The 26,804-nt window shown below is 37.1% G+C and overlaps 1 pseudogene; it reads right to left on the reverse strand.

Moving 5' to 3' along the window:
- Positions 1 to 827: 827 nt before the first annotated feature.
- LOC125995806 (ubiquitin-like domain-containing CTD phosphatase 1) lies at positions 828 to 26,804 on the reverse strand (annotated as a pseudogene).

Raw genomic sequence — 26,804 nt, forward strand, 5'->3', positions numbered from 1 at the left:
CAGCATCTAGAAGTAATCAGGGCTTACAACTGTCTCTGTACTCAGGGATCTCTGAGTACTCTGTACTCAGGGATCTCTCTTGTCTGTGATCAGAGTCTATATGGGCTGCAGAGTATCAAAAGCAGGTTGGCTGCAGGTTGGCTACAGTACAGAGAAAATGACCTACCCACTCTCCTATCTTTCTGGCCCCAAAAACATTTTTTAAAGGAAAAAGCAGCAATTTTGAGCTGGGTTTGGTCTTAGTTTTCATCAGAAAACAACACAATGAGACAAAACATAGGCATAACTGTTTTCAAAGTCACAAAATGATACTGCTGAATATGCTTTTTTTGGGTCTACTTTTGTGTGTTGGGGTGGGGAGGGGTTCAGTATTTAATACAAGAGAAAATATTTTCAAGAGTAAAATGATGCTGATATAGGGAAAGAGGATTTTTTTAGCATATTGCTATGATCTTCAAAAAATATAAAATGAAGTTTATAAAAAGAAACCTGGAAGACCAAGTATAAGCAGCTTGATTTCTGCTTCAGTGCCCAGCATTACTGTGATGATTTCTATTTTTTGTTGGGTTTTTTTGGGGGGGGCCACACTCGGTGATACTCAGGGGTTACTCCTGGCTATAAGCTCAGAAATAGCTCCTGGCTTGGGGGACCATATGGGATGCCAGGGGATGGAACCGCTGTCCGTCCTAGGCTAGCGCTGATAAAGCAGACACACCGCTTGCACCACCACTCCGACACCACTCTGATGATTTTTAGCAGAAACGGAAGAAATTTACTGGGTCTCATGTGTTTTCAGTAACAGCCAGTGTAACTTGTAACTACTGTCTCTACTTCTTTGAGAGATACCTCTCCCAATATTTGTGATTTAGGTCCAAAAAGTTACCTAATTTGGCTATTTCCTTGAGGTACTGAGTTAGTTTTAGGATCTCTTTGTCTTTGTCTCAATTCAGGTGTGTTTTCATGAAAGGCCTTATCTGGAGTTCATTCTGGGGGCTCATTAGAAAATTTCTGCCTATGTCATCAAACATAATGGTGGGTTTTTTTGGGGGGGGCTGTAAAACTTGGAAAACATTCCCCAAATAAACCAAGAGGCTTCACGTCTATTAATCCTCTCCATGGAGTATGAGCTGATATAATAGCAGTACTATCCAACATGAAGGTAATTTTATAATGTGCATTCAGGCTCACTCTCAGCTCTTTCATGTTATCTTCAATCCACTTCATATTTGTTGCAGACCAAATAACAATGACATATTCCTCATAGGATGATGTTAGCTTTTCATGAAGATGAGGAAGCATTGACTCTACATCAGTCTCCACGCAAGACCTGTAGTCAAACAACATTGAGTCAACATCTGGTACCAACAGTTTTTTTCCCTTCCCTAGGAGGGTTCGAAATTGCCACTTTGTACTTTCACACAGCAAGAAATTTTCATTAGGTGTTCTTCCCTGTTTTCTACTGCAATTATTTCATCTTCAATATCAAAGTCTTTGACATCATCATCATGGGAGGTGGGGGAAATACCTAAGACATCTTCTAAGCTCTCCTCACGAGTTCCCAACATCATGATTTTAGTATTTGGTTTCGGTTTGAGAGCTCCAAGTTCTCTACAGGATGGTCTTTAACTTTGAGTCCAAGTAACTTCTGATGCTCTGGAAGCACTCCAGTTAGAGTGTTGAAAAACTGCTTGAGATCCAGCACACTGTCGTCTTCGGAAAGCGTGGTCACAGAATATCCCTGCCCACCTCACTTCACAATGATAGGGAGAGCTATCCTTGAAGCATGGGACAAGGGGAACGCCTGAACCGGCAGCTGTGGGCACAGGAAGAGACCTTACCGGAACCCAAGCGACCAGAAGTGGAAGGCGGGCTAATGACAGTGATTTTTAAATGAAACAAAATGGTTAAAACTAAGGACAAGTATGATTTACAACAAAAAGGAAGCATTTGTTTATATGTGAGTTCTAGAGGAAGTGAGACTTAAAACAAAGAGGAAGATAGTATATTTCAAGTTGGTTAGGGACAAACTGGGAACAGAACTACAGTAAAGTGTGTGTGTGTGTGTGTGTGTGTGTGTGTGTGTGTGTGTGTGTGTGCGCACGCGCGCGCGCGCGTGCCCGCGTGGATGCATTCGTGCTTGTGTTAAAGAGGTATAAAGGAATACTTGATAGAATAAGAATATTCACTTGATAGAAATAGAAATTCTTTATTAAATTATATATTAAATTATATGAATGCTATGCAGAATTAAACTATGATAGAAAGTTGCTGAAAAAATGTTTAAGTTGCATGTACTAGAATATAGGGATGAGAACAGGAAAATATTTACTAGGAAAACTTTAAGCAATCCAAAATTAGCTAGGAGGGATTGAACATTGAGATTAATGCAATGACAAAAAAGAATAGGAATTCCATACAATTTTTTTTTATTTCCAGGCATGCGTTTGATGAATTATAGAGAATGTGGGGTCTTTCAGAATAAATATATTGGAGGTAACATGCAAGATCCTCATACAGTTCTAGGTATTATTTCTTTCCCTCTGGTGTGACTCTTTGGGGGAGGAGGAAAAAGAGAACATGAAAAGGAGTAGGAAAGGAAAGTGAGAGAGAAAGAGCTTTACTGGAAATCCCCACTCTTTCTGAGATCACTTTTTTTTTCTTTTACCAATGGAAATAAAGAGAGAAACAGCATCACTTATCTCCAGCAGATACATATGACCAGAAGATCTTATTTAAGTTCTAAGACAAAACTAGAAGAGTACAGGATGACTAAAGTAGATTCTGATAAGAAACTGAAAATATTCTTAAGGAATGAATCCTGAGATGGGAAGGCTGTTAGAAAAAATATTTTGAAGTAAAACAAAATATGGAATGAAAGTTGGAGAGTCAGACACTTATAATTAAAGAGAGGTGGAGTCTAAATTTTTGTACTATGTGATAAGTCCCTATAATTAAAAATATACAAATTAAAAACTATGATCCTGACATCTTCCTGCTATTTCTGTCATAGAACTTATCGAAACTGTAAGAGATATATTTTATACCAGTGCTAATTGTATTTCGTAAAGACAAATAAAAGGAAAATCACATGTGAAATATCACTTATTTTCTACCAGCTCTTGTTATGTACTTCCAGACACTTTATTTCATTTGATCTAATTACAATTTTGAAAAGACTGTATTGTATCATACTACATTTCAGTTAATTGAAGCATATCTAGAAGATTAAAAATACTGATCATGTTATTAAAAATTAGCACTTAACATATAGATTACTAATCTATTAACATAGGTTATTAGTATCTAGTTCAAAAATATAATAATGAACCTGAAGCTATAGCCCAACAGGTAGGGCATTTGCCTTGTACACTGCTAACCCTTGTAACCCCTGAGCGCTGCCGAGTATGGCCCCAAAACCAAAAAAAAAAAAAAGTAATAATTTACATCTTAACACTTTTAGAACATGTTATGAATATAGAAAACATATGAAGCATTCATTTACAACTCAATTATTGTATTTCAAATATTAATGGAACTAATGTACAAATCAATAAAAGATTAGTCTAATACCCTCTCAGCATATACTGTGCCTTTTCCCATTTACACCTGTCTACATTCCACCAAGAAAACTCACAATCAGGATTTCCAAGCTTTATTTCCCTGCTTCTCAATGTATTTCACAATCTAATAATACTTATAAGTATACTTGTAGCATTATATAAATGAACTCATTACATATATTCTCCTTTATTATGTAATTGTTTTCATTGAACAGCTAGGAAAGAATAGTCTTTTCAATAAATACTTTTGAGTCGATTGGTTAGCCTCACTAGAAAAAGTTATTATAATTTAACAGCTAACCCACATTGCATACAAAATTAATTCCAGTATAATTATAAAGGTTGCTATAAAAGGCAATGTATTTTTAAAAGAAAAAGCTTAAATGATATTAGAGAAACTCTTCGTGCTCTAGAAGAAGAAGAATGTTCTCAAATTATTACCTTAGAATGGTTTTAAAGTAAAAAAAAAATAAAAAGAATACAAATGTAGCATTGCAGTGAAATGGGGTGTTGGTAATCGCTGGAGCCATAGAGCTATAGATTAGGGATGGACTATACTGGTGAAGATAGGAAAGTCTGGAATTGCTGAATGTTTTGTGTATCTACAAACTTGTCTATTAAATGTATAGGGGAAGTAAAAATAGAGTTTTTTAAAACTGATTTTTTTTTTCATTTTAGGAGTTGCATTAAAGTCAGTCCTGAAACCCTACTTCCCTTCTCTCTCCTTAGATTCTTTCTTTAAGAAAGAAGCAAGGTCAGTTTGCTTAAGGGAAACACTTTGTAAACATTCTCATTTGTGTCCACTAACTAGTACCATTTCAATAATGCTATTGGTTAAATAATCTTGATAAAGTGGTGTGGGGAGTAGTTGAGTTAAGTGGTGAGAGGAAAGTCTAATACCCGAAGTCTATGAAAACAAAGGTGATATGAGTGCGTTGATGGCACTTTGTTTTCAAGCATGATTTGGTTGGGTGTAGAGTGTTATAGTCAGGATTCTTACTCCTTTTTAGGTATCATTGGAAAGTCCTTGACAGTATTAAATGGTAGTGAAGACTATTATGATGTCAGTATCTCATTGCCCATACAAAATTAATCTTTGTGCTATGGAAAAGATGAAAGGGAGAGAAACAGTGAATACCTTTACTTCATCTGCTGTTTGTCTTTAAAAAGTACAGGGACAATGATGGAAAATGAAACCAAAGTTCTAAGGCATTTTTATTATCTCATTTAACATTTGTAACCATCCTGAAGATAAGGTTTTATATTATTTTTGGAATATAGCCAGAATGTTCAATTTATTTTCTGAGTTCAGAAAGAAAAAAGTTCTTCCTGGGAAATATAAATTTAATGAAAATGGTATTTGTGCTATAACTGTACACAGCAGTAGTTAAGGTGTTGAAATTAAAAGAAAAAAATTGGCCAGTAAGCCTTATTTCCTACAAGTTCAGGACATACATAATCTATCATATGCCTCAAAAAGACCTGCAACAGATTGAGAGCAGAAATTAAAGAAAAAGTGGACAGAATTACTAAAATGTTTTATGAGTCTATAAGGAAAACATTAAAATTAAATACTGTAGTTCTCTATATATATGAGATAGCAAGACTCAGGAAAAGATAATATGTTTCAGGTTAATTATAGATTATAGAAGACAAAGATCTTGACATAATAGGCATGGACAAGAAGGAAAGAAATATGTACATATACCTATATGTAGAGAGAAATGATACTGGTGAGAGAGAAGATATTCTGTAAGGAATGGGGGGGAGGAAGATATTCATATTGGAACCACCCAAACAAGCAGAGAAATTATATGGCTGCTGTTAGAAATGGAAATGAGCCACGAAGTCATTTGGTAGTTTCAGTGTTACCAAGCAAGTGTTGGTTAGAATGAAGGGATGGGAATCACTGAGAACTAATGTTATTGGAATTGTGCTAGGAAAAACTGAGTTACATCAAAAAGAATTCCTCTTCTCTCTTAACGACGATACCTGAAGATTCAGTACTCAAAGCCAGAATCAAACTCGTCACTTAAATCAAGTTAAGTTGACTTCTTCTTTAGAAAGATGTTTCAGTCTTTTGCACTGATGCATTTTAAGAACAGCATTCCTGGAAAACCCCATCCCTTCACTAAAGTTTCTGCTCCACCATTAAAAATGGAAAATGAAGCAGAATCACTCATCCCCTGGCAAATGAATCTGCTCAGAAGATATAATCCCTGGGAGGTGAGGAGAAGGTAAAGAGGCAGAAAGATAATTATGTAATAAAAGAATGATTCACAGCTTATTTCCTTAGAAAGAGATATAACATGTGGAAAGACAAAAAATACCATATTTAAACCTAAAAAAACAAAAAACAAAAAAACGAAGAGATAGCACTGTGGCGTTTGCCTTGCAAGCAGCCAATCCAGGACCAAAGGTGGTTGGTTCGAATCCCGGTGTCCCATATGGTCCCCCGTGCCTGCCAGGAGCTATTTTTGAGCAGACAGCCAGGAGTCACCCCTGAGCAACGCCGGGTGTGGATCAAAAAAAAAAAAAAAACCTAAAAAAAAAAAATACCATATTTTATAGTTGTAAAGCAGAGTCTGAATGTATGTATTTAGTATTGGTTGAGGGAGGGGAGAATACTTGTTATTTTTCATGCATCTGTGAGAAGTGCCTATCCATTTTAGAAAGTGGTTCTGATATTCAACTCTCCCTGGTAATAAGAGATAAACACCTGTGGTGAACACAGTGGAAATTGCCTAGAAATTTAGTATCTCATTTGCTGATTGTCATAGGACAGATTGAGAAGAGTAAATAGTGTCACATTGCGTTATTATGCACTAGCAAAGATTTATTTCTAGATTATGAACTCTCAGTTGATTATCATGAATATATTTGTATTTTTTATTAAGTGATGAATCTTCAGCACCTACAAGAAGTTCCTATATTCAAGAAATATAAGGTCAAATAATTAATAAATAGCATTATGCAAAAATTCAATTTTATACAGAAAAATTATGCTTATTAGGACCCAAAGCCAGGAATCAAAAAATATTTGTTCATCTGAAAGCAGAAAAGTATTTGGAATAGAAGGTCTTCATTCTATTAAAAATATTTATTCTATTAATTTAATATATTTCAGCTTAGTATTTCTTCTTCCAATATACCTTCAATACAACATTTTACTTGATCAAAGTTACCCTGGTACTCAGTTCATGGATATATAGAGTGAGATGTAAGATAAAAAGCAGTATCTATATTTATTGCCATGAGATCATAATTCTAGTCCAATAATTTACTATCTTCAGCTGCTCTTCTTTGACCACTAAGTCACTATGTGACAGGTTAGCAGCTTGCTGGTTCCTTGAATATGATAAATGTTAGTAGACATTAAATTTTTACTTCATATCATTGAGCATTTCAGGAACTGAAAAATAATTACAAAGGAAGGAAATATTATATAACTTACTTCAACTAAAATAAAGATAACATTTTTGTTATCCCAGAAGAAAATCATTCCATATTAAGCAATATCATTTAATGAAATATTAGTCATATGATAATTTTTTCAGCTATCCCTTATAGATAAATAAGAGCATTATTTGTGTAAAAATATTATTGAGGGGCCAGAGAGATAGAAACAGGGGTTAAGAAAAACATTTAACTTGCATGTACTGTGGTGGCTGTAACCCTGGTTTGAATTCCCAGTACCACATATGCTCCCCCAAACACCACCAGGAATGCTCATAGAGCACAGAACTAAGAGTAAGCTCTGAGCACAGCTAGTGGCCAAAATAACAACAAAATACTCTTTGGGGTTTTGTTTTGTTTTGGAGCCACACCCAGCGATGCTCAAGGGTTATTCCTGGATCTGAGCTCAGAAATTTCTCCTGGCAGGCTCGGTGAACTCTGGGGTATGCCGGAACCGAACCCTGGGTTCGTCCTGGATCTGTTCTGGGTCCTCCACATGCAAGGCAAAAGTCTTACTGCTTTTTCAGCGTTCCATCTCCTACTGTTAGGAATCGGTGAGGAGAGCAACAAAATACTCTTGAGGTAAATATACTCGTTTTGATTAAGGAGCTAGAAATACACTATTAGTACTCTGTCTCACGTAGCACAGAATTATAGGAAAGAACCTTTCATCTTTAAGTAGAAAATGCAAGTCTCCAAAATTAGATTTTAAAAATGTGTTGAGTACTTAGATATGTAAAGTACATGTCTTGCATGTAGGATACCTGGAGTATATCCCTTGTATCACATATAGACACACATGCTCAACAAAAAAAATTATATTTTAAATGATCCTTAATGGGATGGTGGGCCACTTCCCCTCACACCTAACCTGGCAATTGTGGGTCTGGGAGTACCCCGGAGGCGACCAGAATCATAGCCGACTTTATAGGGAATCAAACCCGTCCCTCATGCATGCTACACATGCACCATATTTGAGATTAAATTTCACAAGAAACAAAAGAGAAAGTTCCTCAGATAAAAGAAAAACCTGGAAACCAAAATTTCAATTTACACACACACACACAAAAAAAAAAAAAAAACAGCTATGTAATTGTTAGGAAACTAAAGAAAAGCACATTTTCTCAATTATTTTAAGTAATTTAAAACAAATCTTTGTGGCCTATAAAATATATGAATATATGTAAAATAAACTGTTCAATAGCATCATAAAACAACTAGGTGGTAGCAAATATATAACTGGACTAGAACATGATGACTGGCAAAAAAAGCAATATTTATCAAAGTAATGTTATGTTTACAATATTAGTAGATGTAAGGTATTCGACAAAATTACCATCAGAAAGGAGGATAAGGCCTAGGAAAAACGTTTCTCCATATTTCTGGAATTAAGCTAGTATACTACTGAAAATGGTTCCTTTAATATGTATTGATAAACTCTAGGCCTATGTATACAAACATATAAATGCTACATTAAAAACTAGAAAGGGGGGGCAGGAAAAATAAGGAAGGGGCAAGTTTGTTTGCATTCACACTGCTGATCAGAGTTTGATTCTCAAAACTCCATATATTTCCCAGAACCCTGCCAGGGGTGACCCCTGAGCAAAAAGCCAGGAGTGAGCCCTAAGAACTTCTGGGTGTATGGTTCCAAAATAATGAAGGAGGAGGAGAAAAACAACAACAACAACAACAACAACAACTTCACTAGGGATGAAAAGTCTTTTTTTTTTTATCGGGTGTGGCCCAAAAGCCAAATAAATAAAATAAAATGATTTACTAATTTTAGCCACTGTTATAGGGGTATTTTTTTGTTTGTTTGTTTTTTGTTGTTTTTTTTCTTCTTTTTTGTATAACTTTATATCATATGCAAATATAGATAGTTTCCATTGTAATCCCTTTGATTTTCTTCTTTTGCCTAATTGCTGTTGCTAGGATTTCAAATACTATATTGAATAAGAGAGGAGAAAATGGTCATTCTTGTCTTGTGCCTTACCTCAGTGGGAATGCTTTCAGTTGTTTACTATTAATAATAACATTGACTGAAAGATTTGTAACTCACTTTACCACAATAAAAACATAAAAAAAAAAATAATGTTAACTATGGGATTTTTCTTTTTTTTTGTTTGTTTGTTTTTTTTTCTTTATATAAACACCATGATTACAAACATGATTATAGTTGTATGATTACAGTCATGTAAAGAACACCCCCCCTCACCGGTGCAACATTCCCACCACCAATTTCCCAGATCTCCCTCCTCCCCACCCCCCTACACCTGTACTCGAGACAACTACTACTTCCCTCATTCATTCACATTGTTATGATAGTTTTCAGTGTAGTCATCTCTGCAATTGCACTCATCACTCTATGTGATGAGCTGCATGTCCTGAGCTGCACCTACCAGCCCTCACCTCTCCTGTCTCTGAAATACTGTTAAAAATGTCCTTCATTTTTCTTAAAGCCCATAGATGAGTGAAACCATTCTGCGTCTTTCTCTCTCCCTCTGACTTACTTCACTCAGCATAATAGATTCCATGTACATCCATGTATAGGAAAATTTCATGACTTCATCTCTCCTGATGGCTGCATAGTATTCCATTGTGTATATGTACCACAGTTTCTTCAGCCACTCATCTGTTGAAGGGCATCTTGGTTGTTTCCAGAGTCTGGCTATTGTAAATAGCGCTGCAATGAATATAGGAGTAAGGAAGGGATTTTTGTATTGTATTTTTGTGTTCCTTGGGTATATTCCTAGGAGTGGTATAGCTGGATCATATGGAAGCTCAATTTCCAGTTTGTGAAGGAATCTCCATATTGCTTTCCATAGAGGTTGTACTAGACGGCATTCCCACCAGCAGTGAAAAAGAGTTCCTTTCTCTCCACATCCTCGCCAGCACTGCTTGTTTTCCTTTTTTGTGATGTGTGCCAATCTCAGTGGCGTGAGGTGGTACCTCATAGTAGTTTTGATTTGCATCTCCCTGACGATTAGTGATGTTGAACATCTTTTCATGTGCCTTTTGACCATTTGCCTTTCTTCTTTTTCAAAGTGTCTGTTCATTTCTTCTCCCCATTTTTTGATGGGGTTAGTTGTTTTTTTCTTGTATATTTCTGTCAGTACCTTGTAAATTTTGGATATTAGTCCTTTATCTGATGAGTATTGGGTGAATAATTTCTCCCACTCAGTGGGTGGCCTTTGTATTCTGGGCACTATTTCCTTTGAGATGCAGAAGCTTCTCAGCTTAATATAGTCCCATCTGTTTATCTCTGCTTCCACTTGCTTGGAAAGTGCTGTCTCCTCCTTAAAGATGCCTTTAGTCTCAATGTCCTGGAGTGTTTCACCTACATGTTGTTCTATATACCTTATAGTTTCAGTTCTGATATCAAGGTCTCTAATCCATTTTGATTTGACCTTTGTACATGGTGTTAGCTGGGGGTCTGAGTTCGCTTTTTTGCAAGTGGCTAACCAGTTGTGCCAACACCACTTGTTGAATAGGCTTTCCCTGCTCCATTTAGGATTTCTTGCTCCCTTATCAAAAATGAGGTGGTTATATGTCTGAGGAACCTTCTCTGAGTACTCAAGCCTATTCCACTGATCTGAGGGTCTGTCTTTATTCCAATACCATGCTGTTTTTATAACTGTGGCTTTGTAATACAACTTAAAATTGGGGAAAGTAATGCCTCCCATATTCCTTTTCCCAAGGAGTGCCCTAGCTATTTGAGGTTGTTTGTTGTTCCAGATGAATTTCAGAAGTATTTGATCCACTTCTTTGAAGAATGTCATGGGTATCTTCAGAGGAATCGCGTTAAATCTGTACAATGCTTTTGAAAGTATTGCCATTTTAATGATGTTGATCCTGCCAATCCATGAGCATGGTATGTGTTTCCATTTCCGCGTGTCCTCTCTTATTTCTTGGAGCAGTGTTTTGTAGTTTTCTTTGTATAGATCCTTCACATCTTTAGTCAGGTTGACTCCAAGATATTTGAGTTTGTGTGGAACTAATGTGAATGGGATTGTTCTCTTAATGTCCATTTCTTCCCTATCATTATTAGTGTATAGGAAAGGCCATTGATTTTTTTTTTTTTTTTTGGTTTTTGGGCCACACCCGGTGATGCTCAGGGTTACTCCTGGCTGTCTGCTCAGAAATAGCTCCTGGCAGGCACGGGGGACCATATGGGACACCGGGATTTGAACCAACCACCTTTGGTCCTGGATCGGCTGCTTGCAAGGCAAACGCCGCTGTGCTATCTCTCCGGGCCCGGCCATTGATTTTTGTGTGTTAATTTTGTAGCCTACCACTTTGCTATATGAATCTATTATTTCTAGAAGCTTTTTGATAGAGTCTTTAGGGTTTTCTAAGTAGAGTATCATGTCATCTGCAAACAGTGATTGCTTGACTTCTTCCTTTTCTATCTGGATTCCCTTGATATCTTTTTCTTGCCTAATTGCTATACCAAGTACTTCCAGTACTATGTTGAATAGGAGTGGTGAGAGAGGACAGCCTTGTCTTGTACCAGAATTTAGAGGAAAGGATTTTAGTTTTTCTCCATTGAGGATAATATTTGCCACTGGCTTCTGGTAGATGGCTTTGACTATATTGAGAAAGGTTCCTTTTATTCCTATCTTGCTGAGAGTTTTCATCAAGAATGGGTGTTGATGGGGCCGGGTAGGTGGCGCTGGAGGTAAGGTGTCTGCCTTGCAAGCACTAGCCAAGGAAGGACCGCGGTTTGATCCCCCGGCGTCCCATATGGTCCCCCCCAAGCCAGGGGCGATTTCTGAGCACATAGCCAGGAGTAACCCCTGAGCGTCAAATGGGTGTGGCCCAAAAACCAAAAACCAAAAAAAAAAAAAAAAAAAAGAATGGGTATTGAACCTTATCAAATGCTTTTTCTGCGTCTATTGATATGACCATGTGATTTTTATTTTTTTTTGTTGTTTATGTTGTGTATTATATTGATAGATTTACGGATGTTAAACCATCCTTGCATTCCTGGAATGAAACCTACTTGATCAAAGTGAATGATCTTCTTGATGAGGCACTGGATCCTGTTCGCCAGGATTTTGTTGAGGATCTTTGCATCTGTGTTCATCAAGGATATTGGTCTGTAATTTTCTTTTTTGGCAGCATCTCTATCAGGTTTTGGTATTAAGGTGATGTTGGCTTCATAAAAGCTATTTGGAAGTGTTCCTGTGTTTTCTATTTCATAAAAGAGCCTGGCCAGGATTGGTAGTAGTTCCTCTTGAAAGGTTTGAAAGAATTCATTCATGAATCCATCAGGGCCTGGGCTTTTGTTTTTGGGTAAATTTTTGATTACAGATTTAATTTCCTCAATAGTGATGGGGGTATTTAGATACGCTACCTCTTCTTTATTCAACCGTGGAAGGTTATATGAGTTCAGAAATTTATCCATTTCTTCCAGGTTCTCATATTTAGTGGCATAGAGTTTCTCAAAGTATTCTCTGAATACCCTTTGAATCTCTGCAGTATCTGTAGTGATCTCCCCCTTTTCATTTCTAATACGTGTTATCAAGTTTCTCTCTCTCTTTTGCTTTGTGAGTTTTGCCAATGGTCTATCAATCTTGTTTATTTTTTAAAAGAACCAACTTCTGCTTTCATTGATCTTTCTGATTGTTTTTTGGGTTTCCACTTCGTTGATTTCTGCTCTCAGCTTTGTTATTTCCTTCTGTCTCCCTATTTTTGGGTCCTTTTGTTGAGCACTTTCTAGTTCTATTAGCTGTGTCATTAAGCTACTCAGGTAAGCTCCTTCTTCCTTCCTGATGTGTGCTTACAAAGCTATAAATTTTCCTCTCAGTACTGCTTTTGCTGTGTCCCGTAAATTCTGATAGTTTGTGTCTTTATTGTCATTTGTTTCCAGGAACCTTTTGATTTCCTCCTTGATTTCATCTCGGACCCACTGGTTATTGAGTATGAGGCTGTTTAACTTCCAGGTGTTAAATTTTTTCTTCTGTGTCCCTTTGCAGTTCACATCTAACTTCAGAGCCTTGTGGTCAGCAAAGGCAGCCTGCAAAATGTCTATCTTTTTTATTTTATGGAGGTATGTTTTATGTGCCAGCACGTGATCTATCCTGGAGAATGATCCATGTGCACTGGAAAAGAATGTGTATCCAGGTTTCTGAGGATAGAGTGCCCTATATATATCTACTAGGCCTCTTTCTTCCATTTCTCTTTTCAGGTCTAGTATATTTTTGTTGGGTTTCCATTTGGTTGACCTATCAAGTGTTGACAAGCCTGTGTTGAGGTCTTCTACAATTATTGTGTTATTATTGATATCCTTCTTCAGATTTGTCAACAATTGTATTAAATACTTTGCTGGACCCTCATTTGGTGCGTATATGTTTAGGAGAGTGATTTCTTCTTGCTGTACAAATCCCTTGATTAGTACATAATATCCATCTTTGTCCCTTACAACTTTTCTGAGTATAAAGTTTGTGTTATCTGATATTAGTATGGCCACCCCCGCTTTTTTAAGGGTGTTGTTTGCTTGAATGATTTTCCTCCAGCCTTTGATTTTGAGTCTATGTTTATTCTGACTATTCAGGTGTGTTTCTTGTAGACAGCAGAAGGTTGGCTTCAGTTTTTTGATCCATTTCGCCACTCTGTGCCTCTTAACTGGTGCATTTAGTCCATTGACATTGAGAGAAATAATTGTCATGGGATTTATTGCCATCTTTGTGTAGAAGTTTGGTGTGATTTTTGTTCTGTCTTGTTTTTAGAGTAGATCTTTCAGTTTTTCTTTTAAGGCTGGTTTTGAGTCTGCAAAGTTTTTGAGCTGTTGTTTATCTGTGAAGCCGTGTATACATCCTTCAAACCTGAAAGTGAGTTTTGCTGGGTGCAGTACTCTTGGCGAAGCATTTATTTCATTGAGTTTTGCCACTATATCCCACCACTGCCTTCTGGCCTTGAGTGTTTCTGGTGACAGGTCTGCTGTAAATTTCAAGGATGCTCCCTAGAATGTAATTTCCCTTTTCGATCTTGCTGCTTTCAGTATTCTATCTCTATCTGTGGGTTTCATCATGGTGACTAGGATGTGTCTTGGGGTGTTTCTCCTCGGGTCTTTTTTAGCTGGTACTCTTCGGGCATGCAGGATTTGGTCACATGTTTTCTTTAGCTCTGGTAGTTTCTCTGTGATGATGTTCTTGACCATTAATTCTTCCTGAAGATTTTCTTCTTGGGTCTCTGGGACTCCAATGATTCTAAAGTTGTTTCTGTTGAGCTTATCAAAGACTTCTATTTTCATCTGCTCATATTCTTTGAGTAAATTTTCCATTGTCTGATCCTTTGATTTAAGGCTTTTTTCCAATCTCTTCTGCTGTGTAAAGTTGTTATGCATCTCATCTTCTAAAGCACTAATTCTATCCTCAGCTGCTGTTAACCTGTGGGAAAGCTCATCCATTATGTTCTTCAATTCGTCTACTGAGTTTTTCAGACTTGTTATCTGATCTGATATTTCAGTTTGGAGTTTTCTGATTTCTATCTTCATATTCTCTTGATTTTTATTAGTGTTCTGATTTATACTTTCTTTGATTTCTGTTAGCAACCTCCATATTTCTTCTCTAAACTCCATTTCTGAAAGACTGCTTAGGTAGTTGGCCATTGTTGGGTCATCAGAGTTTCCATCTTCATTCTCTATGGTTGAAGTTGGTCTGCGTAGTCTCCCCATTGTCACACTTACACTTTGGGTTTTTCTACATGTTGTGGTGGTACTCATTGGCTAGGTGAAGTGCATGGCCGCGAAGCGAAGCGGAGCGGCCGAGCTCCGGCCCCCAAACACTCACCTCAGCCGAGGCAAGCCGTCAGGGGATGCCCAGGGAAGCCCCCAAATGTCTGGGATGAAAAGTCTTGATGTAAAGTGGATCTTTAGATCTAAGTAAGACAGTGATACTGAACTATCTGAAACAGTGAAATTGAGCTCCTCATGGTTAAATTTACACTGCTAATAATATCTTTATATTATATAGATATAGGCTCTTATATTATAGATCTCTTTGTAACTAGAACATTAATAGCTAAATTATCCTTTGCCAGGGTGATATTGCAATCTAGACTCTCCAGTTGATGGGAAGATTAGTAAATCATGAGGATACTGAAAACACACTTTCTTACAATGACCAAATGTTATAATGTATTTCTAGCCTTCACTTAAAAATTTAGGTATATAAAATGCACTAAAAGAAAAAATAATTACAATTTATAATTACTGGGTGATGCCACAGCACATGCTAAAAATGCAACAAATTATAAAAGAAAATATAAAAGAGGCTTAAAAAAATTTCATGGAGCCTGAGAGATAGCATGGAAGTAAGGCATTTGCCTTGCATGCAGAAGGTCGGTGGTTCAAATCCCGCATCCCATATGGTCCCCTGAGCCTGCCAGGAGAAATTTCTGAGCATAGAGACAGGAGTAACCCCTGAGCGCTGCAGGTGTGACCCAAAAACAAGCAAACAAAAAAAAAGCATTTCATATGTTATAAATTCCTTAATATTGTGTATGCAGTTATATGTGTGTGCATATAATATATGCAAATAATATACTTATGCACAATATTAAGGAGCTTATATGGATATTTAGATACATGTAATTTTTCACTCTATAAATGATGAATGAGTAATTAAAAGCATTAATTCGTAGATTTGCTTTGCAATGCATAATCTTGTTCTTAGTCTGTGTGCTGCCAAAGCGAACACAGCATAATCTTGTTCTTATACTGGAATCGCCTGTACATATTATTCTTGAATCATTAACAAGCTAAATTGATTTAGCTCAAATTACCAGAATTTACATTTAGTAAATTTAGTAAATTCTGTCATACAAAGCAAATGATGATGGAGTTATCAGGTCTGCCACTGATTGCATAAGATAAAACAAACAGGAGTTCTGGCTAATTTATCTAAGGCTCTGACAGGTCACCATTCCCAGAAAACACTTGTACCCTTACCGATGATTCAGCAGAGGACTCAGTGACTAATCTCCTGTAGGAGGCTCTAGTTGCCTTAACTCTGAGATTGGAGATGGCTCCAGTCTCTGTTCAAGCCAAACTTCTACTGATCCAGCCCCCAGTTAAATGCAGCTCTTACTGTTAAAGCCTGTCTTTCAAATATTGAGACAGTGACACTAATTCTGATTAATCCAAAGCTAAACTTCTCAATCATGTTAAACCATTTTATATTTTTCTAATTTTCATGGCTTTTCAAAAAACATTTATTATTTTAGGGATATTTTTGCAACGTATTTACTAATATCTTGGATTTAGATGCCCAGAAAGTGTTTTTTAAAATACAACATTTGATTAAAATGTGTTTTCACAGTTAGCAGTGTTAACTTGCACTCTTGATAAACTTCTAAATAGTTTACTCATATCTCTTATATTCTTCAGATTTTCTGTTGTTTTTTTTGTTTAGGTTTGGTTTTGGAATTTTTGGTGGGGGGGGCAGACCTGGCAGCACTCAAAAGTTACTCCTGGCTCTGCCTCAAAAATTACTTCTGGGGGCCGGAGAGATAGCATGGAGGTAAGGCGTTTGCCTTTCATGCAGGAGGTCATAGGTTCGAATTCCGGCGTCCCATATGGTCCCCCGTGCCTGCCAGGAGCAATTTCTTAGCGTGGAGCCAGAAATAACTCCTGAGCACTGCCGGGTGTGACCCAAAAACCACAAAAAAAAATTACTTCTGAAAAAAATTACTTCTGGTAAGCTCAGGGAACCATCTGGGCTGTCAGAGATTGAATCAGTGTCAGCCACATGGAACACATATGTCTTACCCACTGTGCTATCATTCTGGCCCTGTTATTCATTTTTTTGTGGCTTATTGGGGAAGTGTCAAAAATATTATATTTCTCTCTAAAATTTACCTGGAAGTACCTCCAAAAATGCACCACAGCTGATGTCCATAAGTCTGAAGAGAGGAAGTGGTTATTGAACCAGGGTTATGGTTTAAAACAAAGAAAAATGGCATAAATCTTTGTATAAGTCAAGTTTCCATGAAACCATGCTATTTCTTGAAGTACCTAATTTTCCAGCAAATCAGGAGAAAGAGTAAAGTCACTGTCACTTGTCTCTGGCAGACACAGTCATCAAATAGTTCCCAGTTATGGTTTAGGTGGGGATAGGACAAATGAATTTTGGTTTAGTGAAATTTGTGTAAGAAACATCTATATAAGGAGGACTGTGTACAATTTCTAAGTTTACCTGCCCCAGCCATCTATCCTGTGGCAAGGATATTCTCTGCCACAGTATGTCCATATGTCTGTTTTCTTTCCTGGAAGCCTTTATAGTAATCCTGGGACCAGGACCACAAAGTTTTCCATCTCAATTGAACTACAAACATTTAGTCCTTTCAATTTCTCATTTTCTTCTAATGTGTTATCTTTTTAAAGCCCCCACCTCAAGAAACTGAATAACCACATTGGACCACATAACAATAAAGATATGAACATTCTCTCAGTTTGATGAGCCTTAAATTATATACCTGCAAACCCCAGAGTACCCCAATGAGCAGACAGTAAAGACCACAACTTAGATGCCTGATCTCCACAGATAGAAACTTTTAGAATAAAAAGATTCATCTGTAGTTAAAGTATAGCAATTTCTGTGTTGGAAATTCTGGGACTGGATACAAGGATGACTTTGATCCTGGTTATCATGGGATTTTGATTCTGCTCTAAATACAGAATATTGATTTTGGTGTTCAATGAAGGTATAAAATTTTGTTAGCCTCAAATTGTTTGAATATGTCAAAATCCTTAAGCTTGATCAGATAAAATTTCCCATTCTTTATCTTCTCATGCCTCTGATTCCAAGAACTGAACAATACCCTGTGTACCACCAGAAGTAACCCTTGAGCATAGTACTGGGAGTAGGCCTGAACAGATTGATGTAGTCAAAAATCAAATAAACAAAAGATCAATATATATCAAAAGTTCATACATAGTGAAAATTTTAATTGTAACTGTCAACCATTATTATCATTATGCTCAATGAGTCTGGCAATCTGACTGACTGATAGATTCACTGAATCTAAGGAGAAAGTCCTAGTGTTGAAAGTCAAAATAATGGCCAAAGAGATAGTAGAGGGATTTAGGTACTCATTTTGCATGTCACTGGCCTTGGTTTGATTCCCCAGTACCACATATGGTCCCCTGATCACTTCCAGGGGAAGAGTGAAGTCACTGTCACTTGTCTCTGGCAGATACAGTCATCAAGCAGTTCCAATTTATGCTTTAGGTGAGGATAGAATGCTCTTTTCACATACCTTGCTTCCTCTACATTTTCACCTAACCTAATAAAACAGAATTTTTATTCTATTTAAATTCTTATGAAATATAGTCTTATATTTCTATACTATATAGAAATATATATTTATAGAAATATATATTTATAAATATATAAAGTAAATATATAAAAATATATAAATTATATGAATAAATATAATAAATGTATATGTAAATATAAATAAATATTTACAAATATATAAATGCTTAGCACAGAGTTGGGAGTAGCGCTTGAGCACCACTAGGTGTGGTCCTAAAACAAACAAAAAAAGCCAAAATATGGGCCAGAGAGATAGCATAAATAATGCTATAGCTGGCACATGCCTTGCATATAGAAAGCTTCAGTTCAATCTTCAGCACTACATGATTCCCAAGTAATTAACTGAAAGTGATCCTGAAGAGCCACTGGGTGTTTCCAAAAAACAAAAAACAAAACAAGGCCAGAGAGATAGTACAGAGATTAAGTCACTTACTTTGCATGTGGTCCACATAGATTCAATCCCTGACACTACATATGATCCCCTCAGCCCTGCCAAAAGTAATCCTGAGCATAAAACCAGGAGTGAGCCCTGAATCACTACCAAGTGTGGCCCAGAACCCACCCCAATCAAAATAATCATGTTTTCCCCATGAGAGTACCATGCCCTCTCATAGGACAAGCACAGCCTGACATGCTCCTTCTCTAAAATAGGAGGAAATACTTTTAAAGCTGGTTTTTGTTATTAATTGTAGACTCATTGATTCTATACAACAGTCTATATTTCATATGCATTTTAAAAGAATAAAAATTCTGATTTATTAGGTTAGGTGAGAGTGGAGAGGAAGCAAGGTATGGGAAAAGAGCATTCTATATTCTGGACTTTGCCAATGCCCCAACCAATTCCAAAAAAACAATCAACTCTCAGGCATCTGGGAAAGAGCTTTATCCATTTCTTCCCCCAAACTGAAATCTGTTTCAACATTTACAAATCTCAGAACTTATTTGTAGATTCTGAAAGAACAGAGGTCAGATTCATATGAGCATGTCACAAGTTTAGAATTGATGTGGTAGGATTAGTTGTAACTGTAATAACAACTTTATCTGTGAGGAAAAAACTATATTGTGAAAAATGTTGTAACCATGGTGTTTAAATTTTTTTAACTTTTTCTTCTTCACAATTTCACTTTTTTCAAAAGTTCCATTTCTTTTATATCTTACTGAGTTTTCCCTAACTGAAGGTGCTTTATTTCAGCATCTAACATTCTGGCCTTAAAAGCTGAATCCAAGAAACAGGTTCAGGATACCAGACAACAGAAACAAACACACATACACACACACACACACACACACACACACACACACACACACACACACACTCTCACACACACACACACACATTCACATACACATATCCAGAGTGGCTTTGTAACCCTACTTTTTGACTTCAGCTCTCATGCCTCAATGTCTACACAGAGGATATAAACTAACCTAGAATGTATTAACAAAGAGCATTTGCAGAAGTTTATTGCTTTTTTTTTCTTTTTTCTGCCTTTACTGAATCGGCTGCTGCAAGGCAAATGCCCTATCACTGTGCTGTCTCTCCAGTACTAATGTCCTGTAAATTTTATAACAATCTTCTTTTATTTCCTACTCTGATTTTATATTATACTATGATTGAGGGAGCCTGAAGAATATAAATAATATTTATGCAGTTGACCTTTTTCTTAAAATACATTGTCCATTAAATTTCATTTATTGATCATTGCTAGTCTAGCATCACTATTAACACTGCTTTTTAATGTTTTTGCATTTGTCTGATAAATCTTGTCCATATATTCATTTGGCCTTTCTTTACATTGTGTATATGTATTTTACATCTTTATTTAAGAATTATGATTACAAACATGTTTGCAGTGAAGCCTCATTCATAGAAAAAACACCCCCTTCACCAGTGCAGATTCCCATCACCAATGTATCCCTTCTCCCTCTTCTCTCATCTTCTGCCTGTATTCAAGACAAGCATTCTACTTCTCTCACTCATCAACATTGTTATGATAGTTCTTAGTGTAGATATTTCTCTAACTGCATTCACCACTCTTTGTGGTGAGCTTCAGATCGTGAGCCAGTCTTTCGGCCCTCATCTCTATTGTCTCTGGGCATTATTATAATAATATCTTTTTTCTTTTCTTCTCTTTTTTTCCCCCATTTTTTTCCAGGATCTCAAGTTTTGTGGCATAGAGTCTCTCAAAGTAGTCTCTGATCACTACCTGGATCTCTGTATTATCTGTAGTGATCTCCCCTTTTCATTTCCAATCCAGTTTATAACACTTCTCTCTCTCCTCCTCCTTGTGAGTTTTGCTAGTGGTTATCAATTTTGTATATTTCTTCAAAGAACCAACTTTTGCTTTCTTTGGTCTTTGAGAGTGTCTTTTAGATTTCCACTTCATTAATCTCTGCTTCAAGCTTTATGTCCTTCTGTCTACCCATTTTGGTTTCATTTTGGTTGATCATTTTCCAATTTTATAAACTGTGTCATTAAGCTACTCATGCAGGCCCCTTCTTCCTTACTGATGTGTGCCTTCAACTCTAATTTTAAATTTGTGTTTGTTCTGACTATTCAGATGTATTTACTATAGGCAGCATAATTTTGTTTTTTATATCTTTATTTAAACACCTTGATTACAAATATGATTGTAGTTGGGTTTCAGTCATGTAAAGAACACCCCCTTCACCAGTGCAACATTCCCGTCACCAATGTCCCAAATCTCCCTCCTCCCCACCCCACCCACGCCTGTATTCTAGATAGGCTTTCCACTTCCCTCATTCAATCACATTGTTAGGATAGTTTTCAGTGTAGTTATTTCTCTAACTGCACTCATCACTCTTTGTGGTGGGCTTCATGTCGTGAGCTCAACCTTCCAGCTCTCCTCTCTTTTGTCTCTGAGAATTATTGAAAAATGTCTTATTTTTCTTAAAACCCATAGATAAGTGAGACTATTCTGCATCTATCTCTTGCCCCCCTGACTTATTTCACTCAGAATAATAGATTCTATGTACATCCATGTATAGAAAAATTTTATGACTTCATCTCTCCTGATGGCTGCATAGTATTCCATTGTGTATATGTACCACACTTTCTTTAGCCACTCATTCGTTGAAGGGCATCTTGGTTGTTTCCAGGGTCTGTCTATTGTAAATAGTGAGGCAGCATAATTTTGGATTCAGTTTTTGATTCATTTTGCCACTCTGTGTCTCTTAACTGGTGCATTGGGCCCAGTGGTGTTGAGAGAGATAATTGCCATGGGATTTAGAGCCATCTTTGTATATAAGTTTGGTGTGTTGTCAGGCCTGTCTTGTTTTAAAGTAGACATTTAAGTTTGTCTTTTAAGACTGGTTTTGAGTCTATAAAGTTTCTGCATTGCTTTTTAACTGTAATACTATGTGTACTTCCTTCAAACCTGAAAGTGAGTCTGGCTGGGTGCAGTATTTTAGGCAAAGCACTCATTTCATTGAGTTTTGTCACTATGTCACACCACTGCCTTATTCCCTTGAGGGTTTCTTTTGACAGTTCTTCTGTAAATCTTAAAAATATTCCTTTGAAGCAAGAAATCCTAAATGGAGCAAGGAAAGCCTCAACAACAAGTGGTCTTGGCATAATTGGTTAGCCACTTGCAAAAAAGCGAACTCAGACCCCCAGCTAACACCATGTACAAAGGTCAAATCCAAATGGATTAAAGACCTTGATATCAGATCTAAAACTATACGGTATATGGAACTACATGTAGGTAAAACACTCTATGACATTGAGACTAAAGATATCTTTAAGGAGGAAACAGCACTCTCCAAACAAGTGGAAGCAGAGATAAACAGATGGGACTATATTAAGCTGAGAAGCTTCTGCACCTCAAAGGAGATAGTGCCCAGAATACAAATACCAGCCACTGAGTGGAAGAAATTATTCACCCAATACCCATCAGATAAAGGACTAATGTTCAAAATATATGATATTGACAGAACTTTACAAGAAAAAAACATCTAACCCCATCAAAAAATGGGGAGAAGAAATGAGCAGACACTTTGTAAAAGAATTGCAATTGACCAAAAGGCACATGAAAAGATGCTCAATATCACTAATCATCAGGGAGATGCAAATCAAAACTACTATGAGGTACCACCTCACACCACTGAGATTGGCACACATGACAAAGAAGGAAAACAAGCAGTGCTGGTGGGGATGTGGAGAGAAAGGAACTCTTTTTCACTGCTGGTGGGAATGCCATCTAGTCCAACCTTTATGGAAAGAGATATGGAGATTCCTCCAAAAACTGAAAATTGAGCTCCCATATAATCCAGCTATACCACTCCTAGGGATATACCTGAGGAACACAAAAATACAATACAAACATCCCTTAATCACACCTATATTCATTGCAGCACTATTTACAACCAGAATGCCCTTCAACGGATGAGTGGCTAAAGAAACTGTGGTACATTACACAATGGAATACTATGCAGCCATCAGGAGAGATGAAGTCATAAAATTTTCCTATACATGGTTGTACATGGAATCTATTATGCTGAGTGAAATAAGTCATGGGGCGAGAGATAGATGCAGAATAGTCTCACTCGGGGCCGGGTGGTGGCGCAGGAGGTAAGGTGCCTGCCTTGCCTGCGCTAGCCTAGGACGGACCGCGGTTTGATCCCCCGGCGTCCCATATGGTCCCCCAAGCCAGGAGCGACTTCTGAGCGCATAGCCAGGAGTAACCCCTGAGCGTCAAATGGGTGTGGCCCAAAAAAAAAAAAAAAAGAATAGTCTCACTCATCTATGGGTTTTAAGAAAAATGAAAGACATTTTTGCAATAGTTCTGAGACAAAAGAGATGAGGGCTGGAAGGTACAGCTCATGACATGAAACTCACCACAAATGGTGATGAGTGCAGTTAGAGAAATAACTTCATTGAGAACTATCCTAACAATGTGAATGAATGAGTGAAGTAGAAAGCCTGTCTAGAGTACATGTGTGGGTGGGTGGGGAGAAGGGAAATCTGGGACATTGGTGGTGGGAATGTTGCACTGGTGAAGGGGGGGGTGTTCTCTATATGACTGAAATCATACAACTACAATCATATTTGTAATCATGGTGTATATATAAAGATAATTAAAAGTTGTTCCTTTGCATTTCTCTTTTTGATCTTTCTGCTATCAGTATTCTATTCCTATCTGTAGGATACATCATGATGACTAGGATGTATCTTGGGGTGCTTTTCTTCAGGTCTCTTTTAGTGGTATTCTTCGGGCATGCAGGATTTGGTTGCATGCAGTCTTTAGCTCTGGGAGTTTCTCTGTAATGATGTCCTTCACTGTTGATTTTTCCTGGGGATTTTTTTCCCTGAATCTCTGGGACTCCAATGATTCTTATGTTGTTTCTGTTGAGTTTATCAAAGACTTCTATTTTTATCTGTTCACATTCTTTGATGATTTTTTCCCATTGTCTGATCATTTGCTTTAAAATTTTTTTCAATCTTTTCTATGTATGGAGTTGTTCTGTATGTCATCCTCTAGCTCACTGATTCTGTTCTCAGCTACTGCCACTCTGTTGGAGAGGGTTTCCACTGAAACTTTCACCTCATATACTGAGTTTTTCAGTCCTGTTGCTTCGGCTTGGAGTTTTCTGATTTCCATCTGTGTGGTCTGTTCAGGTAGAACTGTGCTATCATTGAGTTCTCTGAACATCCTCAATATTTCTGCTCTAAACTCCCTATCCAAGGAACTAACCATGTGATTGTTAGTTTTCAGATAAACAGAGCTGCCATCTTCTTTCTCTATGCATGTTGTTGTCTTGCATTACTTCCCCATTGCCACACTTGTAGTGTCACAGCATTAACATAATAGGAATTTTAATATTTCTAGAGGAAGTCAGTCAGAAGATCTGCTAGGATGTCCATATTTTAGCATGGGTAATTGGTCAAATATTCCTGAAAAATATCTCCCCAAGAAGGCCTGCTAAGAAGTCTTTCCCTTAGTGTGGATGGCTGAGGAGATGTATGTTAATGGTGTTAACATTCTGCTTGCTTCATAACAAACATTTAATTGGCTTTAAGAAAAATATCCCTTCTGCTGTACTTTGTGCGTATATAGTAAAACCTTTTACTTCTTAACATAGGAGTTACTACAGGCAAATATAGCCTTGATTTAATTTCTCTGTACCTGGAAAAATTCAGCACCAAAAGACAACTTTATTTCTCTTTGTCTTCTATATGTCCTTGCTGTTTTAAACAGAAAGAAATGTTCCGCCTTTTGGGTATCTCTAAAAAAGATTGAGCATTTGATCACTAGTTCTTGCCTCAGAATTTACATCCAAAGATTTGTCCAGGAAATAGTATTGGACTATTCAGAAAATCTTCATTGGGTAGATTTGCATCTCTTTCAGATAAGTTTGTTTTTTCCTAAAACTATTTGTTAGTCAGACCTTAGGAAGTTAGTTATCTGTATTAGTCCCTAAAACAAAACCTGTTCCCTCAGAAAGTGGGAAAAACTGGCTCCTTGAAAATTCTCCTAATCTGTATTGACATCCAGGACTAGCTGGACAATAATTGCTTTAATATGTTAAAATTTATCTTCTCTGAGCCGGAGAGATATCATGGAGGTAAGTCGTTTCCTTGCATGCAGAAGGACGGCAATTCGAATTCCTGCATCTCAGATGGTCCCCCACGCCTGCCAGGGGCAATTTCTGAGTGTAGAGCCAGGGGTAACCCCTGAGCACTGCCAGGTGTGACCCAAAAACCAAAAAAAAGTATTATCTTCTCTTCTGAACTCTGGATTCTTACTTGAAATGTTCTCATCAGGAGCCAGGTGAATTGTTTTGTTTTTCCATTTACAAGAGAGTCATGTTGTAATTTAACATAGGAGACCATTGTTTTTCTGCCATAGAAAAAAACTGTGGCTGGCTAATCCCTCATTTATATCCCTTTTTCTTAAATATTAAACTTAGAAATACTGTTTTTTCCCACATAAAATTCTGTGGTCTCTCATTTTCTTCATATGCTGTTTGTACATTCGCTTTCCTGAGAGAATTCAAAAAAGTTTTCTAATGCAACCAAATCAAAGCTAGCCTGTGGTATGATAGTGTGGTTTTTACTATGTGTTGTGGTGGGGTTCATGTGCTAGAAGATGTGCATGGCCCCGGAGCAAAGAGGAATAGCTGCACTCCTCTGACTCTATCCTTATTGGGTGGAGTCAGTTTACCCTGTGCAGGCCCCTGAAGAGATTATGTTCGCTGTTATCTTCCTGGCTGCCTTACTCAGGAAAGCAGGAAAGTAGGCAGAGAGTGAGGCAGCAACTGTTTATAATGGCTCTCTTGTGCCACAGTAGTTTATTTCCAGTGAAATAGTAACTTGACATTAAGTACATTTTCGCTAACCAATGGAGATGGAATATAGGACAGCATCACTTGTCTCCAGAAGTCTAAGCTGATAAGAAAACTACAGGAACAAGAACTATGAAGAAAGTATTTCTTCATAATACCAACAAATATAACATCTAAGATAAAAGGATATATAAAAAATATACTAATGTATTTAACACGAGAAGCTCAAGTGATAAAATATAAATCACATATCACCTTAAATTCTAAAACTAATATGATTCTAAAAATCAAAAGGAATGATGAGTAATAATAAGATTAATAGGAACACATTTTCCTTTTTTAACTAAACTTGCTCCATCATTTATAAATTCTAAACTAAGATTCTCACGTCTCAAAAGTATTTTGGGGGACATACCCGGTGGCACTAAAGGGTTATTACTTATTTTGTGCTCAGAAATCACTTCTGGCAGGCTCAGGAAATCATATGGGATGCCAAAGAGAGCTCAGGTCTGTTGTATACAAGGCAAATGCCCTACCCAGTGTGCTATCCCTCCAACCCCCTCAAAAGTATTTTAAAAAATACATTTCCTTAAACTATAAAAAAAAAACTCACCAATTATTTCAATAGTTTTTACACTAACAAAGAAGGTTACTACTTACTTATCAGGGGAGCATTAGACCAAGAAGTACTCTGATCAACAATTATGCATCAAATGTAGAGCCAGAAAAATTTGTAAGGCATTTGCTCACAAATCCAGAGAAACATATGAAAGAAAATGTGATAGTAATAGGAGACTTCAACACACCATTATCACCATAGACAGGTTCATTAGGCAGAAAACTAGCAAAGATATAAGAGCCCTAAATGAGAAACTAGAAGAACTAGGACTAATGGACTTATACAGGGCCCTCCACCCCCCAGAAAGCAGAATACACATTCTTTTCAAGTGCATTTTTCAGTCCCATTATTTCAGTTTCTGATTTCCATATTTGTGGTCTGTTCAGATCGATCTATGCTCCCTTTGAGTTCCATGAACATCCTCCATACCTCCACTCTAAACTCCTTTCCCAAGAGGTCAACCAGGTGTTTGGCATTTTTTAGCTCATCAGAGCTGCCAACCTCATACTCCACACATGCAGCTGTCCTTCGTTGTTTCCTCAT

The sequence above is a fragment of the Suncus etruscus genome, chromosome 18, assembly GCF_024139225.1.
Source record: "Suncus etruscus isolate mSunEtr1 chromosome 18, mSunEtr1.pri.cur, whole genome shotgun sequence".
NCBI lineage: Eukaryota > Metazoa > Chordata > Mammalia > Eulipotyphla > Soricidae > Suncus > Suncus etruscus.